The sequence below is a fragment of the Eubalaena glacialis genome, chromosome 4, assembly GCF_028564815.1.
Source record: "Eubalaena glacialis isolate mEubGla1 chromosome 4, mEubGla1.1.hap2.+ XY, whole genome shotgun sequence".
Lineage (NCBI taxonomy): Eukaryota > Metazoa > Chordata > Mammalia > Artiodactyla > Balaenidae > Eubalaena > Eubalaena glacialis.
In genome coordinates this window covers 122,430,805-122,446,176 of record NC_083719.1, presented here as the reverse complement: position 1 = coordinate 122,446,176, position 15,372 = coordinate 122,430,805, and positions in this window count along the sequence as shown.

The window sequence follows — 15,372 nt, the reverse complement described above, 5'->3', positions numbered from 1 at the left end:
AAAGAGAAAAACAAATACAGTATGCTAACACATATATATGGAATCTAAGGAAAAAAAAAAAAAAGGTCATGAAGAACCTAGTGGCAAGATGGGAATAAAGACACAGACCTACTAGAGAATGGACTTGAGGATATGGGGAGGGGGAGGGGTGAGATGTGACAGGGTGAGAGAGTGTCATGGACATATATACACTACCAAACGTAAAACAGATAGCTAGTGGGAAGCAGCCGCATAGCACAGGGAGATCAGCTCGGTGCTTTGTGACCACCTAGAGGGGTGGGATAGGGAGGGTGGGAGGGAGGGAGATGCAAGAGGGAAGAGATATGGGAACATATGTATATGTATAACTGATTCACTTTGTTATAAAGCAGAAACTAACACACCATTGTAAAGCAATTATACTTCAATAAAGATGTTTAAAAAAAAAATCTTTTATCCAGTACTGATATCACACTTTCACATTTTCAGTTGTTTCTTCCCACCTATTCCATAATGAAGCACTGCACTGTATTAGCATAGGAGAAAGGAAGTGCAGCTGTGTGAAGCTATGTTCTTAAGACAGTACAGGTCCCTTGGGAAGCAAGAACCATGGTCTCAGACTTTTGATATGCGATCCAATATTCTAAGTATGTGATTTTATTAAGCGGAGTTTAGAACACTTCCCTTTGCTTTAGGTTTCTTATCAGTGTGGTTAGTTATGGTGCTAAGGTGGTCAAAGTTTCTAAATAAATGCTTTTGTTTTTCCATTTCTGCTTATGCTATTACCTAAGTCTAGAGAAATTTATTTTCTAAAGCTCAAGGAAAACATCATTATATCTGATTAATCAAGATGCTACAATGACTTTTTCTTTTGCTTTTTAATGAACCCAGTATTCAAACTGCCTCCTTTTTCTTTCTTTCCCATTATCTTTTTTTTTTCTTTTTCTTCTTTCCCATTACCTTATAGATCTGTGAGGGCAGTAAGTGGGAAAACACTGTATTCAGAATTTAGGAGGTTTGCCTGCAGTAACTTACTCTGTCTGCACCAACCAAGAACACAAGACTCTAGGGATTTAGCTCCAAAAGCAAAAGTAATTCTAGTCAGGATTATAACCAAGGGGCTGAAGGATAGTAATTGGCAATTTATGGAGAAAGGCCTTATGTGCTATGTTCATTTATTTGAAAAACTTAATTGCAATTTTTGGGATGTGCTTTTCTAAGTTTCCATAACTAGATTTTTTTCTTTTTTTAAAAAAATTCCTAAGCTTTGAGGAATATATGGATAGGAATCTGAACCCCAGCACACTTTTTCTAAATGTATCTAGAAAACTTTTTTGGTATCTAGTGTTGAGATTATTATCATTATTGATCACCTACTATGTGTAAAAAACTCCATAAGGCACAAAAATCTGAAAATTTCAATAAGTACTTATAGGGAGTTTAAACATTAAACTTAAACATTAAATGTTAAACATTAAACATTTACTTTTTAAATTGAACAGATACTGAATTCCCAGCTATAGCAATGCCATTTAAACTGAGACTTAAAAGATGAAATGGGTCTAGTTAAATAAGTCCCTTTAACATAGAGATATATGAAAGCATCTTTCAAAATTCTTTCCAATGTCACTTCTTCAAAGAAAATGTCCCTTGATTCTCTCACTCTAAATAATGCCTTCATGCTAAAATTTCCCTTCTACATTTTATTCTACTTTCTTATAATTTACTGTTAAGTTGTTTCTCCGTAGTGAAAATACTCTTTATGATACCACAATGATAGATACATGTCATTATACATTTGTTCCAACCCATAGGGCCTACAATACCAAGAGTGAACCTAATGTAAACTACACACTTTGGGTCATTATTATGTAGGTTTATCACTGTAACAAATGTACCACTCAGGTGGGGATGTTGAAAAGGAGGGACGCTGTGCAGGTGTGGAGGCAGAGGGCATAGGAGAAATCTTTGTACCTTCCCTTCAGTGTTGCTGTCAACATTAAACTGCTCCAAAAAGTCTTAGTTAGAAAAACAAAAAAGAATCAGTGTCCATAAATGATACAGATCATGATTTGAGTCTTTACTTTGTCACTTACTAGCTACGTGCTCTTTGAGAAAAATGAGGATAACAATAGCGCTTATCTCAGAAAGTTTCTGTAAGGATTCTATGACATCAATCACAGGAGGCACTAAACATAGTGTCTGGCAAACAATGATCTTGAAATCGATATAGTCCTTATTATTATTATTTAATTATATTGCTAGTTGGTCTCTGAAATCAAGCTTTAAGTCAAATGACTTTGACAGACATTAAAATATAGGTCCCAAGTGAGCTCCAAGAGACAGGTCAGCTATATTGCAGGGAATACTTCAACTGGAAACTGTACTTCACACCGCCTGTCTTCTGCTCTTCCAGTGACACATTTCTTCTCAGAGTTCTCAGTAGCAGGAAACCAAAGGCACACAATTTGATATTTGTATTTGTTTCCAGGACTAAGACCTTGGTCTTACAGCTGAGATGAGATTCTCTAGGAATTGTACCTGCATGGAACCCGGTCTTCTGTCATTTAACAAGGATCAGAAGGGTTTAGGGTTGGTTTTCAGGGAATAATTCAGAAATAGTCCTGCTTTGTTCAATGGGAATTAGCTGGCCCAGAAGGAAAGATGTTCATATTGCAGTCTTAGCCATATTGTTAATACTGTCATAAACTTGAGAAAGTTGTTTCAATTTCCCCATGATACTTTGCTTATATTAAATAGCATTCTCCCTAACTCACCTTGCAGAGGCTTTTGACACTAAGAATTAACTACTCGTTGTATACAAATAGGAAAATATAGAAAAGTATAAAGAAGAAACATAACCACCCAAAATCAATCTCCTAAACATATGCACAATTTAGATTTTGTGGTATATTCATTTTTCAACAATTAATTTATCATGTACCTACCATGTGCCACTGTGATTTTAACTTTGTTAAACATGTGTGTATATTTACATATATAATTTAAAATTACAAAATTGGTATGATGGTGTTTAATTTCATATCCTCTCTTTTTCATTTAAGCCAGAGCCTCAGAGGTTTGGCCTTTGAAAATATCTTTTTGTACGGGGTATATAACAATGCATCAGTTAGATGGCTATACAATAACTAAATAATTAAATTTATCCCTCATCTCTTGACAGTAATTATGTTGCAGCTTATATTTCTCTTCGTTCATATAATTTCAGTCTCTGAATGTTTCCTTAAGATAGTTCTCCAGAAGATATCTTATTGGATAACTAGATTGGATATTTTTAAGGTTTCCAGTAGCTTTTCCAGTAGGATGTACCAATTTGTGTTTCCTCTAGTAATGTATAAGCATGGCATTCTCTCAACTCTCATTTTTAACATCTACACATAGAACACTAGGACAAAGTTAGAAATGATCATGCAGAGAAAAGTAGAAGGTTCCAGGATTCTCACTCCTGGAGTGAATCTGGGCACCTTGTGAGCTAAGACAGACACCAGAGCCTGTGGGGCACCAAGGGTTTTCTCCGGTGTCCTGAGATGCCCTTATTTAACAAGCATCCATCAAGGTTCTTGATCAAAGTTGACACTCTATCAATGGTGCTGATGGGTGCCTGACTGCACAGAGGCGATGGAGACAAAGGCAAATACCAAATTAAAAAGAAAAAAAAAAAAAACACAGAAGAGGGTTTTCTTTTATTTTAGCCAGATCTTCTCCGTGGTTGAATACATCCGCTGTATTTCCATTGAAAACACAACATTTTGGTTGGTGTGAAAATCTGTGTCAGGAAATAACCCCAAGAGAACAAAACATGTATCAGGTGATAATGGATGTTATTAATGGAAGCAACATGTGTCTCCTTTTTTTTTCCCCCTGACTCTCATTCAACCGTAGTAAATTTTAATATGTGTGTCAGGTTTCCTGCAATTTATGTAAAATGAAACTCTTTGGGGAAGATAACACCCAAGTGTCCATATGATTTTGTGCTGCAGTCTCAGCTTAGATCTAAAGTTAATGTCAGTTTCTGGTTCCTTCTCCTGGGGAGATGTCAACAGAATATGCTGGTTCAAAATGAATGTGTCTCTGTGACTGGTATTTTTGATGGACCTGGCTGTGCATCTGCTCTCAGAAATCACCCCCTTCTGTGATCACAAGAAAAACAGGTCCATCTTTTAAGACAGGAATAATTTTTGCTTCACTAAGCACTGTTTCTTAAATTTGTTTTTAGGTTTAAGATCTATTGCTTAATCTTTGTGTTATATCTCATTATGCAGAAAAGTATAATGTATGCTGGTTACCAAAACAGGCCCTGAGGTCGAATGGAATATGATTGGTTCTTGAAGGTTTCAGAACCAGATGTTTATTTCTTCTATTTTTCAGTCTTCTTGATTCACCTCTCCCAGCAATTATTCTTTTGCCCTTTTTACCACTTGAGGGTTGAGATGTATACTTGGAGATACTATGAGATACACCATCAATAGACACTGAGATGGTATGTATCTGGACTACAGTAACTAGAATGATAGAGGATGTCAGACTGTGGTGTTTGAATGACAGTTGGGAGGACCACAGCTGTGTTGCTTAGATAAATACAACTTGGAATAAGGGAGAGGAGGGGCAATGCTTGCCTTCAAAGAGTTTAAGTGTGGTCAAGTGAAGGTGTGAAGCTCCTTAGGTTGTGTAACTGAGCAAAGGGAACTAGCATCAACACGTGGGTTCAGCCTCCCAAATATCTCTCATTGTTCAATTTTTCTCTGTCTCAACTTTCCACCACTCTAGTCCAAGACATTTTCATCTCTTGCCTGGAGTATGACCACAGCCTCATAACCCATCTCCCTACTTCAGTTTTGCTTTCCACCAAGTCATGTCTTTCCTCTGCTTATACCCCTTGGATAGTTTCGCATCACTTTAGGTAAAGTTTGAATCTTAGACAGCCTGCATATCCTGAACGATCTTGTTATTCATCTCCCTCCAGTCACATCTCCTTGTCCCTTGGTCTTTGCTCCAGCCACAGTGGAATTCTTTGAGGAAGATAACATTCAAGTGTCCATGTGATTTCATGCTGAAGTCTCAGCAGCGCATTCAAAGTTTTAGAATCTTCAGACACATTTTTCTCTTTGCTTGGAACCACCCTTTCTTCTTCAAGAACACAACTGACTCTCCTCCCTGTCCTATCTACCCCCTATTCATTCTCTAGACTACACACACACACACACACACACACACACACACACATGCACGCACACACATAGCCCTCCCTTCATGTCCAGGCTACATCCCTCAGTTATGGGTTCTAATGGCACCATCTACCTCTTTTCTAGTGCTTTTCTTTTAATTATGTACAGGAAATCTATTTTCACAGCTTCCTTGAACACTCTGTGGAGGAAGAGACTGCTTCTATTACTCACTACTGTACTGTAGCCCTTCATATTCCTTCACAGAGCTAGCACAGTGGGTAACACATGGCAAGATGTCTATGTCATCAATCTGTGAGATGACAGAATAAATGAAAGAATAAAAGGAAGTTTATTTTTCCCTATATGCAACAGTTACAACATTGGAGGTTGTCAGAAGATAAATTGGACTATCTTGTGTGTGTGTGGGGGGGGGGGTCCTCACTTACTGGAAATATTCATGTAGACATGAGAAAACCTGTTAGTAGGAGTAATGCAGTGGCATATGAAGCAATAAGTGGGATAATTGGACTATACTCTTTAGTTACTCTTTCAAGGCAAGTAATTCTATGGTTTGTAAATTATTTTAAAGCTTTTTTGGGGGGTGAGAAGAAAAGTAATTCTGATTAAAAACTTTAGTGAGGAAGAGATTTAATATTTGGCCAAGGTGAATGTTTTGAACATCTGGCTTTCCAATATATTTAGAGGGGTTTGTGCATATGTGGATTCTATGCCCCCCAAACGTGGATGAGGGTGACATTCACTCATTCATTCAACAAATGTCTCCTCTGCTGGGGATATGGTGAAGAACAAGAAAATAAGCTCCCTCCCCTATAGATGCTTCTATCCTAGTGGACATAAACACAAAATACATTTAAAAATAAGAAAAAAAATTAGTAAGTAATAATTAATGATGATGATGGGGGAGGGTGGCCTCCTTAGAGTAAGCAGAGAAGCCTTACTGAAGAAGGTGGCCTTTAAGATGAAATTTGAATGACAAGAGGGAGAACCTGTGAGAAGATCTGAAGGAAGAGAATGAAGAGCAGAATGGACTCCTAGACAAAGGTACTAAGGCAGAAACAAGACGGGCATGTTGGAAGCGGGAAATGAATGCCAGCAGAGATGGTTCAGAATGAAGAAGGAAAGAGTGGTACATGGTGAGGTGGCAGCGATGGGTGAGACCAGAGGAAGCAGGAGTTTTAGCTATGGTGAGATGACTGAATTTCATCCTAATGAAATCAGCAGTCATGGAAGTTCTGAGAAGTTACCCCCTCAGACTTTGGTTCTGCCCACTTATCCTTATAAAATCTTTTAGATCTGTTTAACCCAGGACTCACTGTAGTACCTTCTGATCTTCCTTACATGTTTCCCCTTTATTCCTAGTTAGAAAAGAGCTCTGTTTGTGCTACCAAGAGCTATCCCAAATGAATATCTTTGAAAACTATTGGTTTAGAAGCTGGAAACATGTTGCAAAAGCTCAGAGTTGAAAGCACTAACAACAAAAGCCTATTTGACTGATGCATCAACTTCTATATGTTAAAATCCCCCACCCTCTTTTTTTTTTTAATTTAACATCTTTATTGGAGTATAATTGCTTTAAAATGTTGTGTTAGTTTCTGCTGTATAACAAAGTGAATCAGCTATATGTATACATATATCCCCATATCCCTCCCTCTTGCGTCTCCCTCCCACCCTCGCTATCTCACCCCTCTAGGTGGTCACAAAGCACCGAGCTGATCTCCCTGTGCTATGCAGCTGCTTCCCACTAGCTATCTATTTTACATTTGGTAGTGTATATATGTCAACGCTGCTCTCTCACTTAGTCCCAGCTTACCCTTCCTCCTCCCCGTGTCCTCAAGTCCATTCTCTACGTCTGCGTCTTTATTCCTGTCCTGCCCCTAGGTTCATCAGAACCATTTTTTTTTATTTTTTAGATTTCACATGTATGCGTTGGCATATGGTATTTGTTTTTCTCGTTCTGACTTACTTCACTCTGTATGACAGACTCTAGGTTCACCCACCTCACTACAGATATAATTTCGTTTCTTTTTATGGCTGAGTAATATTCCATTGTATGTAGGTGCCACATCTTCTTTATCCATTCATCTGTCAATGGGCATGTAGGTTGCTTCCATGTCCTGGCTATTGTAAATAGTGCTACAATGAGCATTGTGGCACATGGCTCTTCTTGAATTATGGTTTTCTCAGGGTATATGCCCAGTAGTGGGATTGCTGGGTCATAAGGTAGTTCTACTTTTAGTTTTTTAAGGAACCTCCATACTGTTCTCCATAGTGGCTGTATCTATTTACATTCCCGCCAATGGTGCAAGAGGGTTCCCTTTTCTCCACACCCTCTCCAGCATTTATTGTTTGTAGATTTTTTCATGATGGCCATTCTGACTGGTGTGAGGTGATACCTCATTGTAGGTCTGATTTGCGTTTCTCTAATGATTAGTGATGTTGAGCATCCTTTCATGTGTCTGTTGGCAATCTGTATACCTTCTTTGGAGAAATGTCTATTTAGGTCTTCTGCCCACTTTTGGATTGGGTTGTTTTTTTGATATTGAGCTGCATGAGCTGCTTGTATATTTTGGAGATTAATCTTTTGTCAGTTGCTTCATTTGCAAATATTTTCTCCCATTCTGAGGGTTGTCTTTTCGTCTTGTTTATGGTTTCCTTTGCTGTGCAAAAGCTTTTAAGTTTCATTAGGTCCCATTTGTTTATTTTTGTTTTTATTTCCAATTCTCTAGGAGGTGGGTCAAAAAGGATCTTGCCATGATTTATGTCAAAGTGTGTTCTTCCTATGTTTTCCTCTAAGAGTTTTATAGTGTCTGGCCTTACATTTAGGTTTTAATCCATTTTGAGTTTATTTGTGTGTATGGTGTTAGGAAGTGTTCTAATTTCATTCTTTTACATGTAACTGTCCAGTTTTCCCAGCACCACTTTTTTTTTTTTTTAACACATAAGGATATTATTTAATCCACACAACAAACCTATGACTTAGGGAGAATATCAATCCTATTTTATAGATGAGGAAACAAGGCACATAAAGGTTCAGCAACTTGCTCAAAATCATTCAAGTAAAAATACAAGAGCAAAGGACATGGAAAATCATGAGTTTTGGTTAAAGATTAAACTGTTGCCTAATCCCAAATCACAAAGTCATGTACTCAACTTTCCCCTACAGTATAAACCCTTGTGGCTTATATCAGAAAGTCACATGTTCTCCAGGTGCTCCTTGAGGTGAATCAGCTAACCCAGCACCACTTACTGAAGAGACTGTCATTTCTCCATTGTATATTCTTGCCTCCTTGACCATATGTGCGTGGGTTTATCTCTGGGTTTTCTATCCAGTTCCATTGATCTTTATTTCTGTTTTTGTGCCAGTACCATACTGTCTTGACTACTGTAGCTTTGAAGTTTAGTCTGAAGTCAGGGAGCCTGATTCCTCCAGCTCCGTTTTTCTTTCTCAAGATTGCTTTGGCTATTCGGGGTCTTTTGTGTGTCCATACAAACTGTGAAATTTTTTGTTCTAGTTCTGTGAAAAATTCCAGTGGTAGTTTGACAGGGATTGCACTGAATCTGTAGATTGCTTTGGGTAGTATAGTCATTTTCACAATGTTGTTTCTTCCAATCCAAGAACATGGTATATCTCTCCATCTGTTTATGTCATCTTTAATTTCTTTCATCAGTGTCTTATAGTTTTCTGCATACAGGTCTTTGGTCTCCTTAGGTAGGTTTATTCCTATGTATTTGATTTTTTTTTTCTTGCAGTGGTAAATGGGTGTGTTTCCTTAATTTCTTTTTCAGATTTCTCATTGTTAGTGTATAGGAATGCAAGAGATTTCTGTGCATTAATTTTGTATCCTGAAACGTTACCATTTCATTGATTAGCTCTAGTAGTTTTCTGGTAGCATCTTTAGGATTCTCTATGTATAGTATCATGTCATCTGTAAACAGTGACAGCTTTACTTCTTCTTTTTCGATATAGATTTCTTTTATTTATTTTCTTTCTCTGATTGCTGTGGCTAAAACTTCCACAACTATGTTGAATAACAGTGGTGAGAATGTGCATCCTTGTCTCGTTCCTCATTTTAGAGGTAAACGTTTCACTTTTTCACCATTGAGAATGATGTTGGCTGTGGGTTTTTCATACATGGCCTTTATTATGTTGAGGTAAGTTCCCTCTATGTCTACTTTCTGGAGAGTGTTGATCATATATGGGTTATGAATTTTGTTGAAAGCTTTTTCTGCATCTATTGAGATTATCATATGGTTTTTCTCCTTCAATTTGTTAATATCGTGTATTACATTGATTGATTTGCATATATTGAAGAATTCTTGCATTCCTGGGATAAACCCCACTTGATCATGGTGTATTATCCTTTTAATGTGCTGTTGGATTCTGTTTGCTAGTATTCTGTTGAGGATTTTTACATCTATGTTCATCAGTGATATTGGTCTGTAGCTTTCTTTTTTTGTGACATCTTTGTCTGGTTTTGGTATCAGGGTGATGGTGGCCTCGTAGAATGAATTTGGGATTGTTCCTCCCTCTGCTATATTTTGGAAGAGTTTAGAAGTTTATATTTTGGAAGGATAGGTGTTAGCTCTTCTCTAAATGTTTGATAGACTTTGCCTGTGAAGCCATCTGGTTCTGGGCTTTTGTTTGTTGGAAGATTTTAATCACAGTTTCAATTTCAGTGTTTGTGATACGTTTGCTTATATTTTCTATTTCTTTCTGGTTAAGTCTTGAAAGGTTGTGCATTTCTAAGAATTTGTCCATTTCTTCTAGGTTGTCCATTTTATTGGCATATAGTTGCTTGTAGTAATCACTCATGATTCTTTGTATCTGCAGTGTCAGTTTTTACTTCTCCTTTTTCATTTCTAATTCTGTTGATTTGAGTCCTCTCACTTTTTTTCTTGATGAGTCTGGCTAATGGTTTATCAATTTTGTTTATCTTCTCAAAGAACCAGCTTTTAGTTTTATTGATCTTTGCTATAGTTTCCTTCATTTCTTTCTGATCTGATTTTAATGATTTCTTTCCTCCTGCTAACTTTAGGTTATTTTTTGTTCTTCTTTCTCTAATTGCTTTAGGTGTAAGTTTAGGTTGTTTATTTGAGATTTTTCTTGTTTCTTGAGGTAGGATATTATTGCTTTAAACTTTCCTCTTAGAACAGCTTTTGCTACATCTCATGGGTTTTGGGTCATTGTGTTTTCAATGTCATTTGTTTCTCGATATTTTTTGATTTCCTGTTTGGTTTCTTCAGTGATTTCTTGGTTATTTAGTAGCGTATTGTTTAGCTTCCATGTGTTGGTATTTTGTACAGTTTTTTTCCCCCTGTAATTGATATATAGTCTCAGAGCGTAGTGATCGGAAAAGATACTTGATATGATTTCAATTTTCTCAAATTTACTGATGCTTGATTTGTGACCCAAGATATGATATATCCTGCAGAATGTTCTGTGAGCACTTGAGAAGAAAGTGTATTCTGTTGTTTTGGGATGGAATGTCCTGTAAATGTTAATTAAGTCCCTCTTGCTTAATGTATCATTTAAAGCTTGTGTTTCCTTATTTATTTTTATTTTGGATGATCTGTCCATTGGTGAAAGTGGGGTGTTAAAGTCCCTTACTATTTTTGTGTTACTGTCGATTTCCCCTTTTATGGCTGTTAGCATTTTCCTTATGTATTGAAGTGCTCCTATGTTGGGTGCATAAATATTTACAATTGTTATATCTTCTTCTTGGATTGATCCCTTGATCATTATGTAGTGTCCTTCTTTATCTCTTGTAATAGTCTTTGTTTTAAAGTCTATTTTGTCTGATATGAGAATTGCTACTCCAGCTTTCTTTCGACTTGCTTTTGCATGGAATATCTTTTTCCATCCCCTCACTTTCAGTCTGTATGTGTCCCTAGGTCTGAAGTGGGTCTCTTGTAGACAGCATATGTATGGATCTTGTTTTTTTATCCATTCAGCCAGTCTATGTCTTTTGGTTGGAGCATTTAATCCATTTACATTTAAGGTAGTTATCAATATGTATGTTCCTCTTACCATTTTCTTAATTGTTTTGGGTTTATTATTGTAGGTCTTTTCCTTCTCTTGTGTTTCCTGCCTAGAGAAGTTCCTTTACCATTTGTTGTAAAGCTGGTTTGGTGGTGCTGAATTCTCTTAACTTTTGCTTGTCTGTAAAGGTTTTAATTACTCATTTGAATCTGATTGAGATCCTTGCTGGGTAGAGTAATGTTGGTTGTAGGTTTTTCCCATTCATCTCCTTAAATATGTCCTGCCACTCCCTTCTGGCTTGCAAAGTTTCTGCTGAATAATCAGCTGTTAACCTAATGGGGATTCCCTTGTATGTTACTTGTTGCTTTTCCCTTGCTGCTTTTAATATTTCTTCTTTGTATTTAATTTTTGATAGTTTGATTAATATGTGTCTTGGCATGTTTCTCCTTGGATTTATCCTGTATGGGACTCTCTGTGCTTCCTGGACTTGACTATTTCCTGTCCCATGTTAGGAAGTTTTCAACTATAATCTCTTCAAATATATTCTCAGACCCTTTCCTTTTCTCTTCTTCTTCTGGGTCCCCTATAAGTCGAATGTTGGTGCATTTAATGTTGTTCCCGTGGTCTCTGAGACTGTCCTCTTTTTCATTATTCTGCTCTGTGGTAGTTATTTCCACTATTTTTTTCTTCCTGGTTACTTATCCTTTCCTCTGCTTCAGTTATTTTGCTATTGAGTCCTTCTAGAGAATTTTAAATTTCATTTATTGTGTTGTTCATCATTTTTTGTTTGCTCTTTAGTTCTTCTAGTTCCTTTTTAAACGTTTCTTGTTTTTTCTCCATTGTATTTCCAAGAGTTTGGATCATCTTTACTATTATTACTCTGAATTCTTTTTCAGGTAGACTGCCTATTTCCTCTTCATTTGTTTGGTCTGGTACGTTTTTACCTTGCTCCTTCATCTGCTGCATACTTCTCTGTCTTCTCATTTTGCTTAATTTACCATGTTTGGGGTCCCCTTTATGCAGGCTTCAGGTTTGTAGTTTCCGTTGTTTTTGGTGTTTGGCCCCAGTGGGTAAGGTTGGTTCAGTGGCTTGTGTATGTTCCCTGGTGGAGGGGACTGGCACCTGTGTTCTGGTGGATGAGGCTGGATCTTGTCTTTCTGGTGGGTAGGGGTGCATCTGGTGCTGTGTTCTGGGGTGTCTGTGAACTTAGTATGATTTTAGGCAGTCTCTCTGTTAATGGGTGTGGTTGTGTTCCTGTCTTGCTAGTTGTTTGGCATGGGGCTTCCAGCACTGGAGCTTGCTGGCCATTGGGTGGAGCTGGGTCTTAGCAATGAGATGGAGATCTCTGGGAGAGCTCTCGCCAATTGATATTACGTGGGGCTGGGAGGTGTCTGGTGGTCCATGTCCTGAAGTCAGCTCTCCCTCCTCAGAGGCTCAGGCCTGACACCAAGCCAGAGCACCAAGACCCTGTCAGCCACACAGCTTCTCTAGGAGACAGTCCTTTGGAAGTTGAAGGAACAATTGGTCATTGCACTTCACAGTACCAGCTGCATGTTAAGTAGGACCTTGAACAGAAGACTTGTTATTTTGATACAGTCACAAAGGAAGCTGGCTTCATCTGTCACTAGATTAGTTGGGAACCTTGGACCGAAACCACCCGCCCCGGCCAGGTGCGATAATAACCGCTTGCATGAATTGTCTCTCAACAGGAGTTTCCGGTAAGGAATATGGTGCTGACAAGCTGGCGCCAAACTGGAAGAATTCAGGAGGGGCCCCCCTCCACCCTCTTTTATGTAATTATCGAGAAATCATGTTTTCTCCCGTAAGATCTTTTATATAGTAGATAAACATCATATAAAGTAAAATAAGTCAACCTGATCCTACATGAATTCCAAAAACAATCCAACCCCTCCCAATATTTCTATATATTTCCAGAGAGTGATTATATGTCCTGGTTGTTCTTCTCCATTCTTGTTCTGAACTGTTACTTCTAGCTCCTCCCCCTGTCACTTTTGGAGATTTTGTCACTGCCTCTCCTTGTCATTTAACTCTCTTCCTTTTGTTCTGCCTTAAAATTTTGACCACTGTAGCCCCTCCCTTCATTCCCAAGACAGTGCTAACAAGAGGCTAAAACCAAGTTGTGGTGGATAACAAATTTCCCTAAAAGTTGAAGATAATACAGATTCATGTAAATTGAGAGGAGGAGAGTTTGACTTAAAATTAGTTATTGTTACCTCCTCCCCATAAATTGATCATCTTTCCTCTGTCACAGGAAGCTCCTTTTGGGCTGTTGCTCACCGTGGCCCAGATTTTTGCCATATTGATAACACCTCTCCTATTTCTCTCATTTTGTATCTTGCACCAATGCCTTGGCCTCAATTTTTTGTTTCTTGGTCTGTCAAGGGAATCTGCAATTAGTATCTTTGTCATGGCCTGAATTATGTTCCCCCCAAATTCACGTGTTGAAGTTCTAACCCCAAGGACCTCAGACCATAACTGTATTTGGATATACAGCAAGAGGTAGTTAAAATGAGGCTGTTATGGTGGACCCTAATCCAGTGTGACTGGTATCCTTATAAGAAGATGAAATTTGGACAAAGACACACATAGAAGGATAATGCCACATGAACATAAAGATAGCCATCTACAAGCCATGGAGAAAGGTATCACTTAGATCTTGGACTTCCAGCCTCCATAACTGTGTGAAAATAAATTTCTGTTTTTAAACCACCCAATCTGTGGCACTTTATTATAACAGCCCTAGGAAACTAAGGCAACCCTCCAGCCTCCTTCCCATATCTCTGCCAATTTTTTTTTTCAGAGTTGCACTGTCTCTCATTAAGGTACTCACTTAGGTTATTAAACCAAACACTTATAACCAAAGCCTGCTGTGTTAGTATTATATCATCTCTCTTCATGGCCAAATTAACTAATATTAAATAAATATTTGAATGCCAGTAGTATGATCAAGAGAACTCTCTAAGTGGTCCCTCGCAGGAAAAGGAAGAATCTGCCCTAGAGACTTATTCACATCTCTGAGAAATTTTTGGTATTCTTAGAGTAGGCAGATCATCTCCTGTTTCTAGCCGTCACTGCCTCAGAAGTATTGACGTTTGACCTCAGAGTGCTCCACTGATTTCCTTTACAAACCCAGGCTTGAGTTAAGCCTCTTCTTAAGCTCTAAAAGCACCCATTTACAAATATTGATGTTCTAGGTATAACAATCAGCCCAGGGCTTTTCACACCTCTCTGTCAGTATCCACCAAGATTGCCAAAGTCAGCCCAAGCAAACCTGTAGCCAAGCAGGATGCACAAAGATGTGTGGCTGCATTCTTTGCTTAACCATCACATGCACCAAGTGGACCAGCTACTAACATCTTACACACTCAGCTGTGCCAGTCTAACTTCCATGTCTTTATTAAAGCCTTACAGAAATTTTTCTGGGCCAAAGTTATGCAAAGCACTTGATTATTTTATCCCACTAGGTCCTCGTCACAACCCCAAGATATACAAGTTACCACACTTTACAGATGAGGAAATGGAGGTTTGAAGGTCTTTAGTGGCTTACCCAAAATAACAGGTAGTATAAAGTGGTGCTGGGTTCATGTACCCAGGTTCATGTGCCACTAAAGTCCTAGCTTTTCATCTCTCTGTAAGGCTTAATTGTAAGCCTTTCTGTGTTTCTTTAGCCTTCACTCATCACTCACTTCTCTCAACTCCTGCATCGAATGTTGCTAGAACCACTCAGCACTTAATTGTGGCTCACTTTGAATTTTCTGTTTAACCTGTGCTGCTCTAGTGTCCCTAGTTACATTGTAAATTTTCTGTGATGGAAATAGTATTTACTATACCATGTTCTCTTCTGTACCTAGTCTTGCACTCAGTGGAAACTCCATGCTTCTGATTTCCTAGGAGCTCAGGGAAATCTTTTGGAATTCTCCCTTGGAATCTCTCATAATAACACCAATCAAAGAGTCATTTGAGGGACATTATTTGTGGAGTAGTATAATGTAGGGGTAAATGTTGTGGTCTAATACTCAGAATAGCACAATTTCAGACTCAGCTTTTAACTCTTGCTAGCTCTTTGGCCCTAGATGATTTGCTTTAACTTCTCTGAGGCTTAGTTTCCTCATCTATAAAATAGAGGTGATAAATACCACCTCAGTGACTTGCTGTGAAAATTGGAGGTGAGACTAGGCCTGAAGA